General features: G+C 37.5%; 1 long non-coding RNA gene across 2 annotated transcripts; it reads right to left on the reverse strand.

The window, feature by feature from the left end:
• Window positions 1-674: 674 nt before the first annotated feature.
• On the reverse strand, window positions 675-24,373 carry LOC124368837. Of its 2 annotated transcripts, none has more exons than XR_006923011.1 (5): window positions 24,086-24,372; window positions 19,457-19,558; window positions 11,463-11,531; window positions 6,761-6,993; window positions 675-960 (listed from the first exon to the last, which is right to left on the reverse strand). It is a non-coding gene; the product is annotated as an uncharacterized LOC124368837 (long non-coding RNA). The 2 variants fall into 2 exon arrangements; XR_006923012.1 differs by lacking the exon at window positions 675-960 and adding an exon at window positions 1,757-2,446 and having other exon boundaries at window positions 24,086-24,373.
• Window positions 24,374-25,690: the final 1,317 nt, after the last annotated feature.

Genomic DNA, 25,690 nt, shown 5'->3' on the forward strand with positions numbered 1-25,690 from the left:
GGTTGAGAGCTGCTTTTTCTGACATTACTTTGTCAACATTTCCTCTGCATCCATCCTTCTAGCAAACCTTACAATGACGTCTGGTGGTCAAGTAGCATTTGGTCTGTTTCTCAAAGTATGACAAGTATGTATCATAGACTCTCTAATCTCCATTCCAAGGGCCCTACCAACACTTTTGACTGCCCCTACAGAATCATTGTCTACAAGGGGCATTCCTTGAATTTCAACACAGTTTGCGTCTAGAGTGTTGCTCTGTTTCATCTATTCTGCTCTCGTGATTCAATACTTTCCCTTAGGCATTTGTTTTTCTGTCTATCAACTCTATCAACTCAAAATACTCCTTGACCTTCTCAGTCTGTTCCCTCAGGACCCTCGTGTTCTCATCAAATTTTTCATTCAGTAAGATGTATTAAAGTCTTTGATGGATTGCTTTTGGTCTTTAACAAGATTAGAAATTGTCTTCATTACGTCCTCAAGTGTCAACTTACCTTCAGTGGCCTGCAAATCAAACCTCAAACGTTAACGTTGATTCACACTGCAAGGGTCACACCTCCAGATTGAACCTTCACTGGCCAAAAACCTCCCTCTCATTCATACATACTTTCAGTATCTATGAAACCAGCGGCGTAACATGAACTCATCTTAAAATTATAATATCTCTGGGTTTTCTTTTGGATAACTAAGTAGTGTGCCAAGCACGTGGCACACACACACATGACCACATGCGATCACAATAAGTGTTGCTCGGTGAAGTTCAAGTATGAGCCTCCACCGGGTATGGCAGCAGGTGCTGGCTGAGCTGCTGGCACTGGTGGAGTGTGGCCTTCCGGAGCGGGTGGAGCAGGTGCAGGCGTTGGTGGCTCATGTGTGGCATTGGTAGGTGTAATTTTCACGTGAAATGTTAGACTCCGGGCTCCATAGCGGCCAAACCGTTGATCGTAGCCCAAAATAGATGAAGTACTGGAATCAGAAAATCACATGATTTTCAAAAAGAATTCAGTTACTTTTTGCCCTATCGTCAATGGTTTGGCTGCAAAACTCGTTTATATTCAAATATTTTGTAATTTTTACATGATATTTCTGTTTCTGGAGGCGTTAGCGGTCGAACCATTGGATGTAACTTAAAAATTAAACTTTTTATAACTAGTTAATGATTAGATCTACAAAAAAGGTCAAGCACTTTTTTCGTATATATTGCATAAGCCCGATAAACGCTCTCAATGGTAAAATGTTTGTCGTGAATTGGCTATTTTAGGTGGTTTTAAGATTGTACCACAATTTGTAGAAATTGCTCCAGTTTGGGATTATCTGGTCGATAAATTTCCCCCAGAAAAAAACCACGTATTTTCATAACCCCCGATAACACTAACCCCCCACCCGGGAATTACTCCTGAGTAAATACCCCTGATCAACTTAATAATCAGATAAAGACCAAAAATGTGTGCTATTCATCCCGGTTCCAGATTGAGTTTGTATTACTATGTAAACGAATGACTAGTATACGTTTACTAGCCCATATCGTCAATTGGCTGAGCGTAAGCGAAGCGTCAAAGTAGATAGGGACAGAGTGAATTTTAATTATGTTCACAGACACAACACCCTCTACAAGAGGCCCACGTGTGTCATTAACCTCCGGTGACATTTACCCCCCACCCCCAAATTTCCTGTTATGACCAAATAATCTCCTGAGTAAATTAAACCCCCTGATGTCTTAACCCCTGGTAACATTAACCCCCCTACAGGGAATTTCCTGGGATGAATAGTTAAACTCCTGAGCAAATTATACTCCCTTAACATTTTAGAATTCTAACTTAGAATCGGATTTTATTATCTTTACACTAAACAATTCACAATAGCTGACCAGTGCAAAATTTTCTTCCGTACTGTGTATTGGCTAAACTGAAACTCGGAAGCAAAAATCCGAGGTCAGAATTAAAAGATTAAATTAAATTTCCGACAATAAAAGGTCCAGTCACTTTTTAGATCCCTAATCTAATGCTCGGACATAACCTGTCTCCAAATTCCGCTTATCCCCGCATTTAGTCAACCTCCTAATTAGGGGCCTGGGGGCGTAGCCTCCAGCGAGCCGAAGGCGATTTATAATTATAACATCGTAAAGAAAACAAGACAAAATAATTATGAGAAATTCAAGATAATTATAGGTTACTCGTGAAGTAATATCTCTTTGAAATTCATGCGATGACGTATTCATTTTATTCGGTATCTACCTAAGTTAATTACTGGCCAACTGCCAAATCCCATATCTTTAAAACGTTTGCCTCTACAATTTGGTGTCTATGAATTTCATGTAGATATTAGTACGTGAGCTCTCATTCATACCTACTTTCAGTATCGGTATTGATTTACGAAAAATTAGAGCGGGTGGAGCAGGTGCAGGCGTTGGTGGCTCATGTGCAGCTACAGGCACTCGTACCAGAGGTAGTACCTGATGGTATTATTATAATTATAACATCGTAAAGAAAACAAGACAAAATAATTATGACAAATTCAAGATAATTATAGGTTACTCGTGAAGTAATATCTGTTGGAAATTCATGTGATGACTTATTCATTTGATTCGGTATCTACCTGAAGAATGTATCGAAGTTAATTACTGGCCAACTGCCAAATCCCATATCTTTAAAACGTTTGCCTCTACAATTTGGTGTCTATGAATTTTATGTAGATACTAGTACGTGAGCTAGATACTTCTATAGGACTTCACAGTATGTAGATGTTTATAGTAGACCAGTGGTTCCCAACAGGTGATCCTAGTCAACTAGCAATAACTCAATCTAGCAGCAATGTTGGGTACTACATCTACTAAGTCGTATTTTCCACTAGATTTTCCAATTTCCACTAAAGTTCGTGCTTGCTGCATGTCACCTACAGATCGAACCTAAACCTCAATGTGTGATTTACTATGAAAGTCTTTCTAATGAGTGTATGAATCTTGCAAAACTTTGTCTGCATTTACAAACAAAGCACCCAGAACACAAAAGTAAGTCAGTAAATTAATTTAAACATAAATTAGGTGAGCTCAAATTATCACAAAAGGTCATTTAAAAACATTCTGGCACAAATGTAAATGAAAATGCAACCCTTGCTTCTTAGAGGTATCACGAATTATTGCAAAACGTGGTAAAAACCATATAATTGTAGAAGAACTTATATTACCATCAGCGGTAATTCTTTGCAAAAGAACGTAGAGTGATGCAGTCGTTAAGCAAGTAGCTACTGTCCCACTCTCAAACAATACTGTCCAAAGACGAATTACAGATATGGCTAGTAACATTGAAAATACCATGTTGGTTAGGCTTTGCTTATGTGACATGTTTGCTCTTCAGTTGGCTGAGAGCACAGACACATAAAAGAAAGCAGTGATGTTGGTTTTTGTTCAATATTTATGGGAAGACCAGTGGTTCGAAGATTTCCTTTCTTCATGTGAACTACTTCATACAACAGCAGATAACATTTTCACTGCATTGAATGACTTTTTTGCTAAACATGACATTGACTGGAGGAAATGTGTGGGTTTGTCTACAGATGGAGCAAAATCCATAGCTGAATACAAAACAGGTCTTCAAACTTGTATCAGATCTGTAGCTCCTAACATGAAATGGACGCACTATTGCATTCATCGAGGCTTTAGTAGCCAAGAGATTGCCTGGAATGTTGCAGAAAGTTCTTGACGAAGTAGTTCAAGTTATTAACTACATTAAAACTCAACCTGTGCAGTCCAGATTGGTTTCTTTGTTGTGTAAAGAGATGGGTAGTGAGCACGAGCAGCTTCTTATTCACACCAAAATAAGATGGCTCTCTCGAGGTACGATCTTGACAAGGTTTTTCGAGCTTAAAGATGAGGTCAGACTTTTCCTTCTTGATACCAAGTATGCAGATTTTCTCACAGACTTTTCTTGGCTTTGCGTAATTGCTTACTTAGCTGATGTGTTTGGACATTTCATTGTTTTGATTCTAGGCTTACAAGGTAACAATGTAGACATGTTCAAAGTTGAAGATAAAGTTAGTGCCATGGTTAAAAAGTGTCAATTGTGGGTAAAAAGAGTCGATAAATACTCTTTTACAAATTTCCCCACTGTGAAAGCATTTTTGGAGTCTTCTGATGAGAACTTAACAAACCAAACAATGGAAAAAATAATTGAGCACCTTCAAAGCTTAGCAACCACTTTTCAATTCAATTCAAAATTCTTTTATTTCATCAACATGATTTACAATTACAGTGTATAAATAACTACATCTAACCCTCTAGCATTGCTAATCGAGGGAGAAGAATAGATCAAAAGATACAATTTGTGGTTTAGGGAATACTTTCCCAAGCCGGATTCTAATCTAGGTTGGATTAAAAATCCGTTCTGCTTCCCGGAAATAGAAAATGTACAAAGTCTCTCAGCAGAGGAACAATACCAACTTTATAGACCTGACTAGCAGTGGCACAATGAAAAATGTTTTCAAAGGCGAGAAAATTGTAGAATTTTGGCTAACAGTAAGAAGTACAAAGCACTCAGCAATAAGGTAATGAAAGTATTACTTCCTTTTCCAACTACCTACAGGTGTGAACCGACATTCTCAACTGTGTGCTTCATGAAAAATGAATACAGGAATCGGCTTAATATGTAGTATTATTTCAGAGTAAAATTGTCATGTATAGAACCAAACATATCAGAAATCATGAACTCAAAGGACAGGTTCAGCGTATCTCAATGAAAATTTTTGAAGTTGTGAGTTATTGTATTGCTTTGTTTATAAATAATTATTTTGCTTTAATAATATTGTTAATTTTCTTATTATTATATATTATTTTAATCAATACTTTTCTCTGTATATCGCAATTAAAACACATTTGTGATACTTGTTTTTACTTCATTAACACCTTTTTCTAACGAAATTAATAATATCAATAATGTAGGCTGGATCTACATATTATGACATATTGGTCGTCTTACTTTTGGTTTCTTAAATAAAAATAAAAACATTACACTTTTCAAATAAACTATTATAAACTTGTGCTAGCATCAAATTTAATTTTCATAAGAACAGTTTCTATATTAAAGTAAATGGGTAGGCAAGGTACTTACTGACTAATGTAACTCAAATTATTATGCGTGTAATCTACTATTTAAGTTTAAGAATTTGAGGGGTCCGTGTCAGTAAAGTGACTGATGAGGGGGTCCTTGAAAAATTTTCTTTGGGAACCACTGGAGTAGACGAAGCAATTTTCATGTTGCATTAAATAGAAGTAAACGTAAAGTGAAGTATAAAACTTAGTAACCGCCATAAACTTTAAACAGTTGTGCTTCAGTGCATAATCCCATACAAGGTGGCACATATGTCAGGTTCCCCAGAAGAGAAATTTAAAGGCATTATAGGTTAATTGAAGAAAACACTTTTAGGCAAGAAAACAAACTCATTATATGAAATTACTTACATATTACCATACAATGTTATAGCAGTTGTTCGAAATGTCCACCTTGATTTTGTATACACTTCATACAATGACTGAGAACAGAATTACAAAGTTTTAGTGATAAAGGTTTATCGTTATTAACAAGTTCAAATGCGTTTCTAATTAGGTTTCTGAGTTCGTCAAGATTTTGTGGTTTTAAAGATTACACAGTCCCCTTTATGATAACCCACAGTGAAAAATCACATGGGGTCAGGTCTGGTGAGCACGCAGTCCAATCGATTGTACCACAACGACCAATCCATTCATTAAATGTGTTATTTGAAAAATCTCAAACTTAAGATACCAAAATGTGCTGGGGCACCATCTTGTTGCCAGATGAGCGAATAAATATTGAAAACAGGATTATTCTGAGCTCGGAAACTATTACTTCTTGCAGCAACCGTAAGTTACTTTCTAAGTTAACATTTCTTTGAAGAAAATAAGGACCAATCAGTGCAGTACTCGAAATACCTCCCCATACTATAACACCAGGCACATTGAGTTCTGCTTGGACTACGTTATGAGGATTTACATCCAACCAGTACATGCAGTTATGCCAATTAACGCATCCATTTAGTTTGAAACATGCCTCATCACACCACTAAATTGATCGCAAGAAATTTTGATCAGCCTCTGAGTGGATAATAATTGTCTCACACAATTCTAATCACCTATGGGAATCATCCTTGTGAAGCGCTTGGAGTAAAGATGGAAGGTATGGCTTAAATTTTAATTCCTTTAACATTCTTTGCATGCTTCTTCTTGATATTTCTAGTTGCAGATGCCTTACGAGTCGACTTACCGGGACTAGCTACAAAAGTTTGAGCAGCTGTCTACAGGTTTCCTTCATTGCAAATTGATCATGGACGACCACACTTCGGGACATTTAAAAACGCTTCCTGTTTTCAAATTTCTTATTTAACTTCTGCATATACTGTTGAGTACTGTAGTGACACCTGGATATTTACCACTAAATTCTTCAATTATTATAGCAGTATTTTTATTATGCTTCCACCACAACTGAAGGATGTAAAACTCGTTGTTGGGTTGCAAACATTTTAAAAACACACACAAACAATAACAGATGTAAAGAGTGTCACTTTACACTAGCTACTGGAACAGACAACAAAGAACTAACTATGTGTTGCTGCCAACTTAACATTGTTACCAACCTATCGAAACAAAATATCCCAATTTATGGGGGAACTGACATATGTGCCATCCTGTAGATATAAACATTATTGTATCCATTACTTTCATGTATAAATTATGTAAAGGAAAATATATTTCACTCACTTGGTTGGCTGCTGGACCCTGAGTAACTGGTTGTGCTGGAACCAATAGCCACCTTCATTGCTCCTCAACTCTGCCTTTCCACCAGACCTCTTGTGCGGTCGGAGAGCTTGTCAAGGTACTGAGCAACATTGTAGGCTCCACATGTCAACATGTCAGTTCTGCTGAATCCTCATGAATGACTGCATTCTGACGTCGTAAGGCCAGTCTCCGTCGTCTGACTGACGTGTGGAGCCCTATAGACAAGTTTCTCAATGTCAGTCCACTGAACTTGCTCAGATTCTCAAAGACATTCAACACAGTTACCAAGATTATTTTGCGCCAGTCCTCAATATTAGTTGTATTTGATAAATAAGTATTCAGCACTCCACCCATAAATGTTTTTTTTTTTTTTGTAATATTTACATAGTTATTGTTTTGTACAGATTGTTACCTTTATTATTGTTATATTTTATAAATATATTTATATTGTTATTAGTTATATTTCATAGCCATAGGTAATCATATTGTTACTTTTATATTTAATTTTTATGCGGCAAAATAAAGAATATTGACAGGATACAATATTACCTGAAAGTTTTATTTAATTGTAGATTTGTTTATTATAACAGCGTTAAAATAGCCAAAATGACCAAGTTAGCCATTGAACCATTAGTACAACATACCCCCAAAACCCCCCAGGGAAAATTAAATCTAGGCGTCACTTAATTATTTTAAATCGTGTAACTTAATCATGCTGTTTAGGTATATGGTTAGTTAATATGTGAAGAATCTTTTTTAGAGTTTGCCGAGAGTATTAATATTTCCATAAATATTAATCTTTTCGATCCCATATGGTAGATGGTATAAAGTATATATGGCTGAGTCACAAAATAATATTAATTTTGACATACACAACTCATAATAAAAACATAAACAAACATAAAATTATATGTTTAGCGATTATCTGGATTCGAAGGAATATTTTCATACGTTTTATCCAAAATCAGAAAATGTGGATAGAATTCATCTTAATAAGAAAGGTTATGAGGTACTTGTTGGTTTGTTAAAAGAAAAGCTTTAGAGGTTTAAATAATATTTAGTGTTTCAACATTTATTCAAAGAGGGAAAAGAACCTGTTCTATCGTAAAACCATTACCCCCCCCTCGCCAAATCAAATATGTTTCATACTTCTTTGTTTGAAGGTTATTTTTGACGATGGAAGGATTGTGAAGGAAACAGGATTTTTCCGGACATTTGCCATCGTTCAGTGAAACAAGAGGTGTTACTGATTTCTTGTTTCACTGAACGATGGCAAATGTCCGGAAAAATCCTGTTTCCTTCATGTTCCATACATTGTGTACAGTTAGTTTACTATTTTTTTGAGTCTACAGAGGAACTTTTACTCCTGAAAAATTGTAATTTTGTCCCGCTATCATGTCTGAGAATTCGTCAGGACAAAATGAGGTGGAGGAACAAGCACAACCACCATATCAATGGGAATCGCGGCCAAAACAAAAGGAACTTTTTGGGTGGACAAACTGAGAACAAGTCAGGCGAAAGATCAATGCCTGGCATATCGTGCCAGCAGCCAACCTTGGAATCAAGAATCAAGAATCTTTATTAGCCATTAAATAATTTTTACAAATTACAATAGGCTTCGTCAGAGTAAGTCTACAGCCAACAGAACTCACAAGGCCGAAAAGTTTGTAGGTCAAATTCAGAATAAATCAGAGAAAATGCAGGAATTAGAAGATGAGGTAAGAACTACTCCGAATCTTAAGGAAGGCCAAAAAAATATAGGTGCGGAGGACCAATAGTCATATTTGGTTAGGGCCACTGCAACAGCGGTAGGCATGGAGGTGGCAGCAGCTTTGGTGGGCACTAGATCTGGGCCAATCTCCGGAAATGACTTCTGAAACTTGAATTTACCCAAGATTTTGGCTGATATGATTAGTAGCTTTCCTTTAGTGTCAGGAACTGATCCAAGACATTTAGTACGTTTCCTTATTAGCTTCAAGCAGATAATTAAGCTCTATCTTATCCCATCGAATAATGTGATTTTAATGTTTTGCCTAAAACTCAGGGTCACCTAAGGGCGCTTTGAAATAGAGCCATAATTGAAAAATACTCATCGAGTCAGGTAATATGCTCGGTCTTAGAGACTTTTCTTCCTGGTCGAGTGAGGGAGCAGTGTTTATCGGAAATGGTATGTCAGGTGCAAAATCCTAAGCAATATCTTGAGCACTACGAATTTTAGTTGCACACAGACTGTTCAGCACTATCATGGCTGCTAAAACATCTTTATCAACAAACTGGTAAGATTGCAAGATGAGTATCTTTGATTAATTCTTTCAAATTAGAGGTCCAGCATATTAAAGGCAGGGAAAATGTGGTTGCAGACTGTTTATCCAGACTTTTTGAGAATGTGGAAATAACCAACATTCACAAGAATACAAGGGTAACTAGTAGTAGCTGCTCCTCCGAGGGTAGTTTGGAGTCGAATGATCATAAGGATGTTACTATGACCTTATTTACCATACCCAAAGTGTTTAAAGATATTGCACAGCATCAAAAAGAGGATCCTGAGCTTGCAAACATTATCAAAACTCCGGTTAAGTGTCCAAATTATTGCGTTGAGCAGGACGTCCTTCTACATAGGCCACCAGGATAGACGAAACAACAAGTCGTTTTACCACAAAGATTAATAGATCTCGTTTTTAGGTACTGCCATGAGACGCCAACTTCTGCTCATACATAGACATGTGGTCTTGTAGTTAATGCCACAAATTATATTAAGCCTTTTTATGACTGGGCGGGCAGACTGTGGGTGGGTTTGTGCAACTGGCTCCATTGGAGAGTGATGATGACAATGATATCTATTTAAATTTATCTTTTATCTGGAGCTAGATTCATTCAAGGAATGTGTTAACTTTTATAATAGTAGTGGCACGGTTTAAAAATTTTCCATTGTAACATAAGAAGTTTTTCTAAGAATTTGGATCAGTTAATTTTATATTTGAGTAGCATATTTGAACAATTAGATTTAATAGTTCTGTCACGTGTTGGTTAAAGAGAGGATGAGGAATGGACAAGGATTCAAGGTTTTGAACTTATAGCTACTGAGAAACTACGGAATCAAAATGACAAACTAATTATTTTAGTTAACGACCGCTTATCAGTAACTACCACTCAGATAACATTAGGAGACGTTTATGGCCTCAAACTGGACTTTACCTTATTAAATAAACAATATAATACTCTTGCTGTGTACAGAACCTTTGATAGCGACTTGAACTTATTTATAGACGAATTAGAACACTTTTACGAAGACACAGAATGTTTCAAAACATGCATTTTCTTGGTGACATAAATTTGGACTTATTAAGAACTACAGAACATAAGGACAGATATTTAAACTGTTAAGAGGGTGCGGGACTTGAGCAATGCATTGACAAACCTACAGCTTCAATTCTTTTTTTGCAAACGTGGGGCAGGAGTTGGAGGATGCAATCGATTCAGATGGGGTGCCGATTGTGAATGGCGCTGACTTTAGACTATACTATGTGTTTAACCTGAACACTGTGACTGAAGTGGACGTTGCACGTCACGTGAACGCACTACGGGGAATCTCTGCACCCGGCTTTGATGGTGTCTCTGCTGATGTTCTCAAAGCGAATATTCAGTTCCTTATTAAACCCTTGCGCCATTTAATTAATCTAACTATTTTATTGGGTGTCTTTCATAATACTTTTAAAATAGGATAAAGTGTTTCCTTTATATAAACCATATGAATTTACCAATAAATGTAACTTTAGATCGATTTCCTTACTCAACGTATATTCCAAGATATTACAGCGAATAATTAAACAACAATTAGTAACCTATCTTAATCAAAACAACATCTTGAGTGGGTGTCAGTATGGGTTCAGAAGCGATAAAACGTAAACGATTTCCTATTTGATTTAAAAAAAGAAATACTCGTAAATGCTTCTATTTCAAGAGTTAATCGCTCAATGCTTGTTTTTCTAGATCTCAAGAAAGCTTTTGATTCGGTAAAGAGAGACAAACTAATTAACAAGAAGCAATAAAGATATATCCCTTTATCATTTTTAAAGTTATTCTTACTCTATTACTAACATATTTGGTGTATTATTTAAATTTTATGTTGGCAGCTAGATGCAACTAGGCCTACCCACAGGCAGATTGCCCATGTAGGCTTTCCAGTATTGTTATATTTATTGTTCATTTCGTTACACTTATCTTATATTTTCTTCTATACATAAGCTGCTGTATATGTGATAATAACTATTTAAGGGGTCGGGTGTCCCTATCCATACAATGTTAAATTGACTGTCTTTGATGTACCTTTTTGAAATAAGTACAAATACCATAATTCTAATGTTTGTTTTAAATGAAAGCCTACTCCTTTCTCTATCATTTACATGGATGGTTTACTGTTTAAGTTAATATTGGTATTTTTATGATTTTTTTTAAATTGACTTTTTAATCTTATGTAACTTAGATCTCTAAAAAGTAAAATAAAATAGTTGCAAAAAAGTATTTTCCATACAAATTAAAAAAGACAATGAGCTAAACAAAAATAAAAAAATCATTCAGATATCTCATGTGGTTCCTGAGAAAGGTACATTAAAGCTTAAACATGTTAACTTCCGGAAAACGCAAATTTAAAATATGCTAGTTATAATTATAAACAGTAGTTTACCTTAGTGCATGGTTGTGCAGGAGCTCCATAAGATAGGTTCTCAGGGTCCTCCTCTTCCTCCAGGATAGACTAAACAACAAGTCGTTTTACCACAAAGATTAATAGATCTCGTATTTAGGTACTACCATGAGACGCCAACTTCTGCTCATACATAGACATGTGGTCTTGTAGTTAATGCCACAAATTATATTAAGCCTTTTTATGACTGGGCGGGCAGACTGTGCGTGGGTTTGTGCAACTGGCTCCATTGGAGGGTGATAATGACAATGATATCTATTTAAATTTATCTTTTATCTGGAGCTAGATTCATTCAAGGAATGTGTTAACTTTTATAGCGTTTCGCTCACAAAAATTTACAGACGTGTTTAGAGTATGGATTTCAACAGCTCGAGGAAGAAAAGGGGACAGTCTCCAAGCAATCCAAAAGAAGAGACGGGGATGGACCACCTGGGGGAGGTGGGAAAAAGGCGTAAGTATGCACCTAATACAGATAAACCTACACCATGCAAAGGGCGCAACTGACATCTTGGGAAGAAGGTTTATCTCAAAAGGCCTGGATATCGCCCTAATCCAGGAGCCTTGGATCAATAAAGGTTGCATCAGAGGACTGACAACTCAGGTAGGTAATCTCATTTATGATCGAACAATTGAAAACCCAAGAACTTGTATCCTAACTTCAAAACTAATAACAGCCTTTCCGATTACAGATCTAATAACAAGAGATCTAGTGGCGGCTACAGTGAAGGTGGCTTCACTGCAAGGGGACAGAGAGGTTACTATAGCCTCAGCCTACTTCCCCAACCCGTCAACAAGCTGCCCACCGAAAGAAATAGAAAGACTATTGCAGAGCTGCAGAGATAGAGGCTCGGCCCTCATTCTCAGCTGCGACTGCAATGCTCACCATACGTATTGGGGAAGCACAAACATAAACAAGAGAGGTGAGGAACTTCTACAGTTTATGTTCAGCAATGACCTAGTGTTAGAAAATAGAGGGTCAAGCCCAACCTTTATAACTAGAAATAGGAAAGAAGTCCTAGACATAAACCCTATCTACAGGACTCAAAAACATAAATATTGTAAGATGGCACGTCTCCAAGGAGGCCTCACTATCGGACCACTGTCCAATTAGGTTCGACATAGAGGAGATAGGGGAAAGGTACGTGACCCACAGGGTTCCTAAATCTACCAACTGGAGAGGTTACAGAGAGTCCCTAGCAGAAGAGTTGGAAGAAATAGGACCCTTTCAGAAAAATGAATTTGAATTAGAAAGGTCTGCACAAATAGTAGAGCAAGCTATAATAAAGGCCTACGAGAAAAACTGTCCTCCCAGGCAAAACCGGTTAAAGAGGGATGTGCCATGGTGGACTGGGAGGTTGGAAACATTAAGAAACAAAACGAGGAAATTATTAAAATGGGCAAAAATGACAGACGATTGGCTCCCTTATCTACAGGCCCAAAATGAATATAAAAAAGAACTTAGAACGAATAAAAGAAGAACCTGAAGGAATTTCTGTAAAAATATTAACAGTCTTCCCGAGGCATCCAGGCTTCAAAAAACTCTCCAAACGGAACATACTAATCCTATGGGGACTCTAGTAAATGACAATGGAGACCTAACAATGAACAGGAAGGAGACCTTAGAACTACTTCTGGAGACACACTTCCCGTGGGGTCAGCTAACTCGTAATGAGGATACTTATTCTCTATATGGGGGGGATCCAGTCAGGAGGTGGCAAAAGCCAGACAGTTGTCTAACAGACTATTCACACACGAAAGAATTAAATGGGCGATAAGATCGTTCAAGCCATTTAAATCTCCTGGGGCGGATGGAGTTTTTCCAGCCCTTCTTCAAGAGGGGCTGGATATTTTATTAAATACCCTTAGCATTCTATTTAGAAGCAGTTTCGCCTTAGGATATATACCAAAGAACTGGAGGATAGCACTAGTGGTGTTCTTGCAAAAAAATGACAGGGATCCAACAAAACCCAGTTCGTACAGACCCATAAGCCTAACCTCCATGGTGAAAACTATGGAAAAAATAATAAATAGACACATAAGAAACGTAATATTACTGGAACACCCGCTTAGTCCCACACAACACGCCTACATAGAAGGAAAATCAACCACCACTGCTCTCCACAGTTTAGTGAAAGAGGTGGAGAATACCTTCGAAAAAAAGGAAGCCCTAGTCAGCGTCTTTATGGACATTGAAGGAGCTTTCGACCGAGTAGCATATCAATCCATGGAGACTGCAATGGAACGTTTTGGAGTTTCCCCAGACGTAGTCAAATGGATAGTAGCCCTCCTAAAAAGCAGACAGGTGAAAGCCAAGTACGGGGACGAATCGGCTGCGATCACGGCCCAAAGAGGCTGCCCCCAGGGGGGAGTCTTATCTCCTCTCCTGTGGGCGATGGTAGTGGATGATCTCCTAAGAAAAGCAGAGAAGAGGGGAATAAGGCTACTATGTTATGCGGACGACCTAGTGCTTATGATTAAAGGGAAAAACATAGGCAGGCTGGAACGCCTAATACAAACAGAACTGAACTTCATAAGTAACTGGTGTCATGGGGAAGGTCTGCGGATCAACCCATCAAAAACTAATTTGATTACCTTTACCAGGAAAAGGAAATTCCAGCTAGCAAAACCGGTCCTGGAGGGAATCAGCATTAACCAAACAAAGGAAGTGAAGTATCTGGGTTTAATCCTGGATGAAAGGCTCACTTGGAACTCGCATATTGAGAACATAATATCCAAAGCGACAATGGTCCTTGGGGCTTGTAAGACACTATTTGGATTTAAATGGGGATTGAAACCCAAAATGATGTACTGGATTTATGAAACTATAATGAAACCGATGGTCACATATGCTGCCTTAGTGTGGTGGCCGAAAGTAGAACAAACAACAGCTGTTAAAAGGCTGCAGAGTCTTCAAAGGTTAGCTTGCTTAAGCATCACGGAAGCAATGAGCTCCTGCCCAACACTAGCAATGGAAGCGGCCCTGGGTTACACTCCTCTTGGCCAGGAAGTGATGAGAACAGCTGCGATGAGCGCAATGAAGCTTCTAGGAACAAAGGTAATAAATGCTACCTCCCTAGAAGGCCACATGAAGATATTGGAAAATTTTCCTGAGGCTGAAATGCTAACCAAAGTATCTGATACTATGGTTAAGAAATACTCCTTTGAAAAACCATATACGGTTTCTATCGGAAGTAGGGAGGAATGGATTAAAAGGGAGGCCTACCCTAAAAAAGGAGTCCTGAAGTTTTTCACCGATGGTTCACTCCTAGACTCTAGGGCAGGATATGGAATACATGGACCTGGAGTCGACATGGCTGTGCCCCTAGGAAGACATGCCTCAGTTTTTCAGGTGGAGGTCATGGCAATAGATTCATGTTCCAGAAGACTCATACAAATGAGGACAAAAGGATTATCATACCTAATACTCTCTGATAGTCAGGCTGCACTGAAGGCACTGGATACCTGTTAGATTGATTCGAAAGCGGTCTGGGAATGCAGGAATGCTCTAGCAGAGCTAGCAACAAATAACAGAGTAACACTCGGTTGGGTGCCGGGTCATGAAGGAATTCATGGGAATGAAAAAGCGGACATCCTCGCCAAAAAGGGAGCAGAATCCACATTGGTGGGGCCTGAGCCAGGTTGTGGGATAGCCTTCTCCAACATCAAAGCTCTGGTCAAAGATTGGGAAAAGAGGACAAGATACAAGAATTGGAGTAGAGCCTTGGGTTTAAGAATATCCAAAATGTTTATCTCTCCTTATGCAAAAGGGTGGATAGCTCTCCTAGACCAGAATAAGGAGGATATAAGACTGATATTAGGAATGTTGACAGGACATGGCCCTCTGAGGAAGCACCTTTTGAAGGTAGGCCTTAGTCGGAGCAGCGAATGTAGACTCTGTGGAGAAGAGGAGGAGTCAGCAGAGCACATTTGGTTGGATTGTCCTGCCATCGTAGAGACTAGGAAAAGATACTTGGGAGCATATCCCCTCAGCCCCAAGGACATTAGAGAACAGGAGCCCTTAAATCTGATTGGTTTTTGCAAAAGCCTCGGTTTTTGAGGGCACAAATTAAAGTAAGGGAGGCGCAAAGGTCCTTTTAGGACTAAGTGCGGGGACAAAGTGTCCTCTTCCCTCAGAAGGAAAAAAAAAAAAAAACACACATCTATACTTTGCCCTATTATGCCAATCCCTCGCATGCGAAAAGAGTGAACAAAAATCTAAGGGTCGCTATCAGGATATTTCATGAACAGGATCACAAGCCATGGAACAGAAACATTCATTGGTTTCAATTAGCATTTAACTCTGCATTGCATGACAGCACCAAAACATCACTAGCCAGTTTGTTTTTGGGTCACGAGACTTCTCATTCATTAGTATTGGCTTGGAATCTGGAGTCATTGCTACCTAATCAAAAGCATACGGTCCCAAATGATCAAAAATTGCATCAGGTCTTACAAAACTTACAACACGCCCAAAGACGTAGAGAGAGGTTATATAATGTTAGACGGATGCCCGTTGTCTTTAAGCCAGGAGATTGGGTCATGTATAAGAGCAATCCTATAAGCAGAGCAGCGAATGGCATACGAGTTACTACCACTTTGGTCTAAACCTTGCGTGATAAAATGTTTCACATCACCAGTGACTGTTAAGCTACTAAACCCATCAACCGGAAAATTTGTGCGTAAGGCACACGTGTCCCATTTAAATAGATTCTTTTCACGAACACACTGACTCCTGGGGGCGCCTGTCGGTAGAAGACACTTCTCTGTAGTGATATTAGTTTCAAGTTTCAATGAGTGCTTCTTCACTTTAACACTTTTTTTTGGCCCTGAAGGAAAAGGATGGTTTGTCCCCACGCTTAGTCCTAAAAGGACCTTTGCGCCTCCCTTACTTAAATTTGTGTCCTCAAAGTCCGAGGCTTTTGCAGAAGCCTATCAGATTTGAGGGCTCCTGTTCTCTGATATCCTTGAGACTGAGGAGATATGCTCCCAGGAATCTTTTCCGAATTTATAAGATGGCAGGACAATCTAACCAAATATGCTCTGCTGATTCCTCCTCTTCACCACAGAGTCTACATTCGTCAGTAGTATGGCTAAGGCCCACCCTCATAAGATGTTTCCTTAGGGGCCATGTCCTGTCAACATACCTAATGTCAGTCTAATATCCTCCTTACTCTGATCCAAGAAAATTGCCCACCCTTTAGCGTAAGGAGAGATAAACATTTTGGATAGTCTTAATTCTGAGGCTCTACTCCAATTAATGTTTCTTATCCTCTTTTCCCAATCTTTAACAAAAGCTTTGCTGTTGGAGAAAGCTATCCCGCAACCTGGCTCAGGCCCCACCATTATGGACTCCGCTCCCTTTTTGACGAGGATGTCCCGGCACCCTACCAAGTGTTACTCTGTTATTCGTTGCCAGCTCCGCTAGAGCATTCTTACATTCCCAGATTGCTTTCGAGTCAAACGAACAGGTATCAAGTGCCTTTAGTGCAGCCTGACTATCAGAAAGTATTAAGTATTTTAATCCTTTTGTCCTCATTTGTATGAGTCTTCTGGAGCATAAGTCTATTGCCATGATTTCTGCTTGGAACACTGTGGCATGTTTTCCCAGGGGCACTGCCATGATAACTCCTAATCTTTATATTCCGTATCCTGCCCTACAGTCAAGGCGTGAACCATCTGTGTAAAACTTCAGGACTCCTTTTGTAGGGTAGGCCTCCTTTTTAATCCATTTCTCCTTTCCATCGATAGAGACAGTATATGGTTTTTCAAAGGAGTATTTCTTAACCATTGCTTCTGTCACATTGGTTAGCATTTCAGCCACTGGAAATTCCTGCATTATCTTCATGTGACCTTCTAAGAAAGTAGTATTTATTACCTTTGTTCCTAGAAGCTTCATTGCACTTAGAGCGGCTGTTCTCATCACCTCCTGCCCCAGAGGAGTGTATCCCAAGACTGCTTCAATTGCTAGTGTTGGGCAGGAGCTCATTGCTCCTGTAATGCTTAAGCAAGCTGGCCTTTGAAAACTCTGCAGCCTTTTAACAGCTGTTGTTTGTTCTACTTTCGGCCACCACACTAAGGCAGCATATGTGACCATCGGTTTCATTATAGTTTCATAAATCCAGTACATCATTTTGGGTTTCAATCCCCATTTAAATCCAAATAGTCTCTTACTAGCCCCAAGGACCATTGTCGCTTTGGATATTATGTTCTCAATATGCGAGTTCCAAGTGAGCCTTTCATCCAGGATTATACCCAGATATTTCACTTCCTTTGTTTGTTTTATTCTGATTCCTTCCAGGATCCGGATGGCTATGATCGAGGCGGGGTAATCAGGCCGTTTGGTTGGTGGCAGGTTTGAGACAGAACGCACTTGTAGTGAGGAAGTGGTGAGTAGACATGTACGCTAACCGACACATTTGACTGGAAGAGTATCTGTGAGTTTAGAAATAATTTTCATTTAACATCCAGGTATATAATTTGGTTCTACTTTTGGTCCCGATAAATTATGGCAGGCTAAGCAGGTTAAACGTGGGATTGTGGGTTTGTAAAGAACGGGAAATACGGGCAGCATGCGTCGGGTGTTGGGGGTAGTTTTATGCTTTAACTAATGGGGGTCTAACTGTGGGCAAATATTAGTTAGGGATTATTAATCAAAGCTGGCTAGAGGAGTGTCCCAAAATAATCACCGATCTGGCCCTTTGGGTGAATATAATAAAGATTTGTGTCAGGATCACCACATGGTGTTTCACCACTATCGGAAAATAGGTATCACAATGATATCAAAATAATCTACCCTCGTTACAATTCTAAAATTACTCTGCGGTCATAGCACAATATAAAAAGCAGTACTGTGTTCGGCAACTCCAACACAGTATTTGGTATATGAATTGCGTTAATACTTGATTATTTACGTACTATAATAAATAAAAATAACCGGGCGGTCGAAATCAACGGATACCCGTTTATTGGCGTTTAAGAACGAAAGAAACAAAATAAAACAACACATATCAGTTGAATGGCAGCCAGAGGGTTAAGTCTCTTAAGGCAAGTCAAAGGAGGCATTACAAATTATTTAGAATAAACAATCTATAGATATGATGGCATATCGGTGATGACAATAAACATACACATATACATACATAAACATATATATATACCCATTATAATAGCATTCCGTCACTAATTTACAAACATCTTATTTTCATTAAAACACTAAAAATGTATATCCTTATAACTAAAAAATTTGTTTAAACTATAATATGGGTTTACAAGTAGCCCATCAAAACATTTAGTTTGGAAACTTTTTGTAGAGTGCGAACTGATCTTTTCTTGTAATACATTGTAGGTTTCAGTCAACCAACAGAAATCAATGTTGTCAGTTGTTTTAAATCGATTCTGGTTTTTAAACCTACTTTTTTTTAGTATTCATTTTACTTGGATATTATGGGAGATAGGGACAGAATTCATTGTTTTGGCTGATTTATGTTTAAATTCAATATCAATTAGTATACCATCATGGTCAGAGAAAGGGAACTTGAAGTTACATACTAATGAATTATTAAACGGTTTTTAAAACAAAAACATTGTCAAGGCAGTTGCCTTGAGTAGAATTGGTATTCGCGTAATAGAAATTAAATTGTTTAAAGAGGTTAAGGAGTTCTTTACAGTTTTATTGTCTTTTTTGACGTCAAAACTGGCATTTAGGTTGCCTCCAATCATAATACCACAACAGTTCCAATTTGAGATAAATAGTAAAAATAATCTTTCAAGACAGTTCAAGAATTCATACGCACTATCCTTTAGTACGTGGTACAAAGAGGCCAAATTAGTTTAGTAATGGAAAATTCACTAAACTTTTGAAAATGAGTAGAGATAGAGTTAAACAAACAACTAATGGTCTAATTAAAACTTTGTGGAACAAACTACTAATTTTATCTTTTGTTTTCTTGACTACATTTCTAAGTATATGTATTTACCATTGAACTACCACGCACTTGGGTAAGGTCTCACTCTTCGTAGTAGTAGGCTATAGAACGCTTCCAGTGCGTTATTCGTTCTAGGAAGTCCTGGGTTGGATTCTATAAACACGATAGCATGTAAGAGTATAGTTTGCCTTATATTTATAACTATTCTAGTAGACAGGAATAAAAATTGTAATTACCATGTAATGGACATTTTATTACACATTTTCGAAATTGTGACATGTCAGATAAAATTAGACAAATTATAATTTGAGAACCACACATTTTATGATTCACATAAACATTTTCTTCCTAGACATGATTATGAAATCGAAAACAACAAAGAAACATTCGTACGATACAAAAATGTTTATGTTATTTCATAGCTATATCATTGTTTCATAATTAGATTAGTGATATTAGGCCTATGCATTGAATAAACCAATATCAATCAATCAATGAGAAATCCTATTCGTTTTTTTTTCCTTTATTCTAATGGAGGAAATTTCAAGACTTTATGTAAGTTCAATTTTTAGTTATCGTGTAAATAGACAGACAGAAGACAGCAGTGAATTACGACAGCCCTTTGAGGGTAGGCTTCGCTAACACTTAGATACTAGCTATCCTAGAGATGTGACGTAATGAAAGACTTTATCACAACATTAATTACCATGCCTTAAAGTAGGAAACTTAGATAATTCAGTAACCAGGGCCAAATAAAAATGGCTGAATATAAACATGTGAATGTTTTTGCAGTATGTATGTGAGTCAAACCTTTAAATTTATTAGTTGTGTAACTAATAAAATCCAAGATTGTACCTTCAGAGAAATACATTTATGACTCCAGAAAATTATTTTGTATAATGAAACATAATTTAAGAAAAAAACATATTTTGTAATAAATTAATCTTAAAGATACTAATTAACTTAAAATAAAATACGTGATTTCCTAGTCGGGGTGTATCTTTTGTAAATATCCTGTAAAAAGCTATATTCTTATCTTAAACCATTAACTTTGGGCCTAATTATAATATGACTCTAAATTTTGCTTCAAATGTGTACCCTTTGTTGATTGGTCTATTTATATGGATGTTTTTCTGTTTCCTGTATTAGAGTAGTGTGTTTTTATTATTCTTTTATGTTATCACAGAAGAATGAAAAATGTTAAAGCATACACAGCCCCGGTCGCATAAAATGTCCTTGTAGTCAATCGCTGAAGTTCATTCAGGCCAATATAATTTTCTACATTTTCACGTTTGGTAAGAAAGATGTTTTGAATTACTTATTTATTTGAAAATTAATCAGTATAACATTATATAGCCTAATATAATTTTTCAAAACAAGCAAGGACTGGGTTCCCATTCAATCTTAATCATCAAATTCACAGTTTTTACGGTACAATAAATAGAATTTCACAGTAGATAGTTTTTATAAACATTACAAATAAAAATAGGAAAAGTTGGTGTTTTTCACACGGAGTGGCCAGTATCTAGCATTAAAACGTGCTCAGCGCGTGCAGTGGCCTGGGCTTCGGCACTTTGGTGTCTGTTGCCGGTTTTGCATTTTAACTCAGCTTAAATACAGGTGTGTTTCCTTTCTCAGGCGCAGCAATATGGTGAAACTATTTTTAAATTTCCTTATTTCAGTAATGATGTCGACAATTTGTGCAGGAATAAGCAGATGCATGTAAAAATAGGAATAGATTTTAGGCCTAGACTACGACACAAACAGAGAGGGGCGGTTGTGTCCAACGGTATGATTTGTTAAAATAATCAGCATAAAAGGGGATAATATTTAACGCTTGTACCATATCAGCTCTTACTAACCGAAGCAGTTCACACCAGCGAGAACTTGTATTCTTGTATTGTATACAATTCAATTTGTACACGATGTAACTATTCAACATCATTCTTCCTATAATATTGAAACAAAACTTCTTCCAATACCTAACACTTCTCCGTTCGTCAACATTTAATCGTATACGCATACAACATCATGTCCGATGTGTCATTTCCTCCCATATAATCACAGTAATTTCTAATCAGCATTAGTTTACTCAAAACCCTGTCTTCCCCTTGTTGTCCTCTTCTAACTTTATCTACATCAATAGGTTACCCTTGTGATGATGTAACAATTATACTGTTTTTCTTGCTCTGTTTCTCTAAAGGCAAGCAACAGAATGTTTTCTTTCCTGAAATAGTTTTAAAAGTTTTATGTGCCACTAGAAATCTATTTTTTACTTGAGGTGGCAGGTTTTTTCTAGACTGTTTAATTACGAGGTCTGTCCAAAAAGTATCCGACCACCGACCAATAGGCAGCCGCGGCGAAACCGACCGGCTCGAACCGGTTATTGGAGGGGAGGGGTGAGCCTACTCCTTCCTATATTAGGCATTAAATACGGTCACTTAGTGAGTCACAGCGCACTGTTCCGTACAGTACTGCCGTGTGTGTACGTCGCATTTCAATATGACTGAATGTGTTGAGCAGAGCATTTGCATTAAATTTTGCCAAAAACTTGGCCATTCAGCATCAGAGACGATTACTATGATACGGAAAGTTTATGGTGACGTGTCTATGGGCGATACACAAATAAAAGAGTGGTTTAGGCGGTTTAAAAATGGCTGCATATCAGTGGAGAGTGATGACCGATCTGGCAGGCCAGAAACACTGGAAATGTTGAACGTGTTCGTGCAGCAATTAATGAAAACCGTCGACTGACTGTCCAAGAGCTGGAAGAAGATTTAGGAATACCAAAATCGTCAGTTTGTAACATTTTACAAGAAGATTTAAAAATGAACAGTGTTTCGGCAAAATTTGTTCCTCGGCTGCTGACAGAAGACAAAAAGAACTGTCGACTTGATCGCACAGGACAATCTGGATTTAATAAAAAGTGACCCAGGGCTATTTAAAAAAGTTATTACTGGTGACGAGTCATGGGTTTATGGCTATGACCCTGAAACAAAAGCTCAATCTTCACAATGGAAAACTCGCGAAGAGCAACAGCCGAAATAAGCAAGATAAAGTCGAAGCAATGTCAAGACAATGCTGAGTTTTTTTGACCAGGATGGCGATGTTCATCACGAATATGCTCCAAGAGGCCAGACAGTGAATAAGGAGTATTATCTGGAGGTCCTAAAGCGGCTACGAGATGCAGTACGAAGGAAACGACCTGAACTGTGGACAGGCCGTGACTAGATCCTGCACCACGACAACGCGCCAGCTCATACCTCTAATCTTATTCAGTAATTTTTTGTCAATCACAACATCAACCAAATATGACAGCCTCCCCACAGTCCTGACATAGCTCCTGTGACTTCTGGTTATTTCCGAAATTAAAAATTCCTTTGAAAGGAAAAAGATTTGACGATGTTGAACAAATAAAACAAAATGCGACGAAGGACCTGTTAGCCATTCCGCAAAGTGAATTTAAGGAGTGTTTCTGGAAGAGGGAGGAACGTTGGAATAAAGTAGTGGCTTTTGGAGGGGAGTACTTTGATGGGGGCCAGATTGCCGTTGCCGCCGAGTAAAGTCAGTTCATGCCAGACGTCAAGGTCGGATACTTTTTGGACACACCTCATATACCAGTAAAAAATGTATCACTGCTGTACAAATATTTTATAAGTGAAATACTAGAAAAAAATTATCACAAAACATGTGAAATCCCTTTTTCAGATAGTTACACAGACTCAAAATGTGTGTAACTGCTACAAAGTCAAACCCAAACTGTTATACTTCTTGTTCATCTTCAGTTGATCTAGTTCTCTATAGCATGTGACACCTAAGCAGTAATTTACTGCTTAGAATTTGTGACAGAATCACACAACATCCATAATTTTATTCCCCATTTATGATGTTTATTAGGGAGATACTGTAATAGTTAGTATTGATAACAGATAAATATTGACTGGGGGAATAGGAGTATCTGAATGTACTATTGCATGGTTCATAATTGGCTCAAACTTAGCACAAGGGTTATAACCAGGTACATTAGGCTTAGCTAGATTGTCATTGTTTATCACGTGAAAAAAAGAATAAATACTTCCAAACCTTTTGCAAGCGAACATTTAGATAAACCAAGGGTTAGCCAGTTGTGGTCCAATAACTTTTTATGGTAGGCTTCTTTTTAGTCCCATTTTTACAACTACAACAATACAATAGGACTACAATTAGGAAGGTTCAAATTTGATCAACAGTAGTAGCTATTCTGGACCTAAACTTATTTGACAATGACATTAGAGAAGATTTTTGTTCATATATTTTTGGGCATATATATTATAGTCTCTTTTACCATTAGTTCCAACAAGGCCATACTAAAAAATAAATTGAAATAGGGTATAGGACTAGAATCTGTTGGAGGACAATGCTTGGGTGCAGGTAGTTCAGAGTACATAAATATATGTTCACTATCCTACAGCAAGTAAGACATATCATCCCCTTCATCAATTTCATTCCAGTCATCGATCTCTTCAACAGACATATCTGGAACAAGAGCATTGCCAACTCTTACATCCCTAGACCTACCTCTAGCTTTCCCTTTACTTCCCTTGCTTAGCCTACCTACTGGCCTATTTCTAACGCGACTTTGGTCGGTATCAACGTCACTCTCATCACTATCACTGCTTTGAATAAAATGAATTCGCCTACCAGATGTTGACGATGAGGATTGATTAGATTCTACAGGTTCCCACAATGGATCTTCATCAGAATCGTCGATAATCGAGCCATCCGCACAGGAAATATCCTCACTCTCAACCAACTCAATTCTAAGAAGTATATCTGTTTACTGGAACTGGAACGTATATGATCGTCGAAACGAGCATGCATTGTTCTTCACGTAAATCAAACAAAACACAGAAATAAGACACAACGTAAATAATGTTGTTATGAAAACAAACGTTGGTAACTGTTTTTTACTCCCAAAAAGCAACAACAGAAATTGGCGCGTAGTGTGACCAAAGAGGAAACAGACGGGTGACATTGAATGAATATAAACATAGAATAAACAAACGAAAGGTCAAATACTATTTACAAAACCATTACGTTTCCTTACTTTTATTGTCTATTTACACTTTTTCCAAAAAAATACGATCGAAATGTGTCATTAGATAATTGAAAAACATTTATTACGAAACTTCCGCTATATTGGAAGTTTGCTGCATTCGCTACTATTAACCTACCGACATCCGATATATCGGAACTGAAACTGTAGTTTTCGAGTGACTGTAGAAATATGTCACAGCAAACGTCAATGTTTTCCTGATATAGTACATGGTTCCATGACCGATCTCCAACAGTTCCTGTAATAGCTTCTAGTTCAGATAAGTGACTGTGTCACTGTCATAGGGTGCGGAGGGCTTTACACTCTATCCCAGCCAGCACCACGTAGGTGTCAAATAAGTCACTAGTTAGAACCCCTGCAGTTACAGCCTTACAGTCAGAGTGTTGTATGAAAATGTGATCAAATGCAAGTTATAGATTGTCTCGTTATTCCTGTTGGTTTATTTATTCATTCTATCAATTCTGCGCGGCATAGAATGTTTAAATATAAGTTTTTCTGGTTTATATTGCTGTATGATGATAAATTATCTATATTGGTATCACCGTTAAAAATACAGAATGTTTTAAAATTGACTTTAAAAATTCATAATTTTCATTGGTTTAAGAAAAGTTTGATTGTAAGCTATCTAGTAACAAGTTGCAGTACATCAACGGGCTGCAGTACACCGCCAGTACAGTATACTGTAAAATCAACCGTCAGTTTCTAAGTTCAGTTGCAGTCCTGTTGCCTCTCCCAAAATGGTTTGTTATACAACCCCTGGTGTATTTCAGTATTCAACTAAATAACCACTCCATAATTTCTATTGCTATTCTTCATTGTTCTAAAAATATTATAACGTTCTAAGGAAACTAAACTCTTATCATTGTCAATCCAGGCTTTTGTAAGAATAATTAAATTTAATGCCCAAACTATCTATAAATATTAATAAACTGTTGGTTTTTATAATGGCTACTTATGTTATAATGAATCTTCTTACAAATGTCACTATTGGTACCGTAATTGGCAAAAGTTGTTTAATGTGAATGTGTGTCTACTTAGTCGCATGAAATATCTGTTATTGTTAAGTGCATCAATAAAAATGTCTTTATTTTCTCAATTAGCAAAATACTTAAGCAATTTTTTTAATACGATCAGACAACATTATCAACACAAAACATTAGCATTACCATGCAACTAAGAAGCTCTAAAAA

Source organism: Homalodisca vitripennis, chromosome X (genome assembly GCF_021130785.1).
Source record: "Homalodisca vitripennis isolate AUS2020 chromosome X, UT_GWSS_2.1, whole genome shotgun sequence".
Lineage (NCBI taxonomy): Eukaryota > Metazoa > Arthropoda > Insecta > Hemiptera > Cicadellidae > Homalodisca > Homalodisca vitripennis.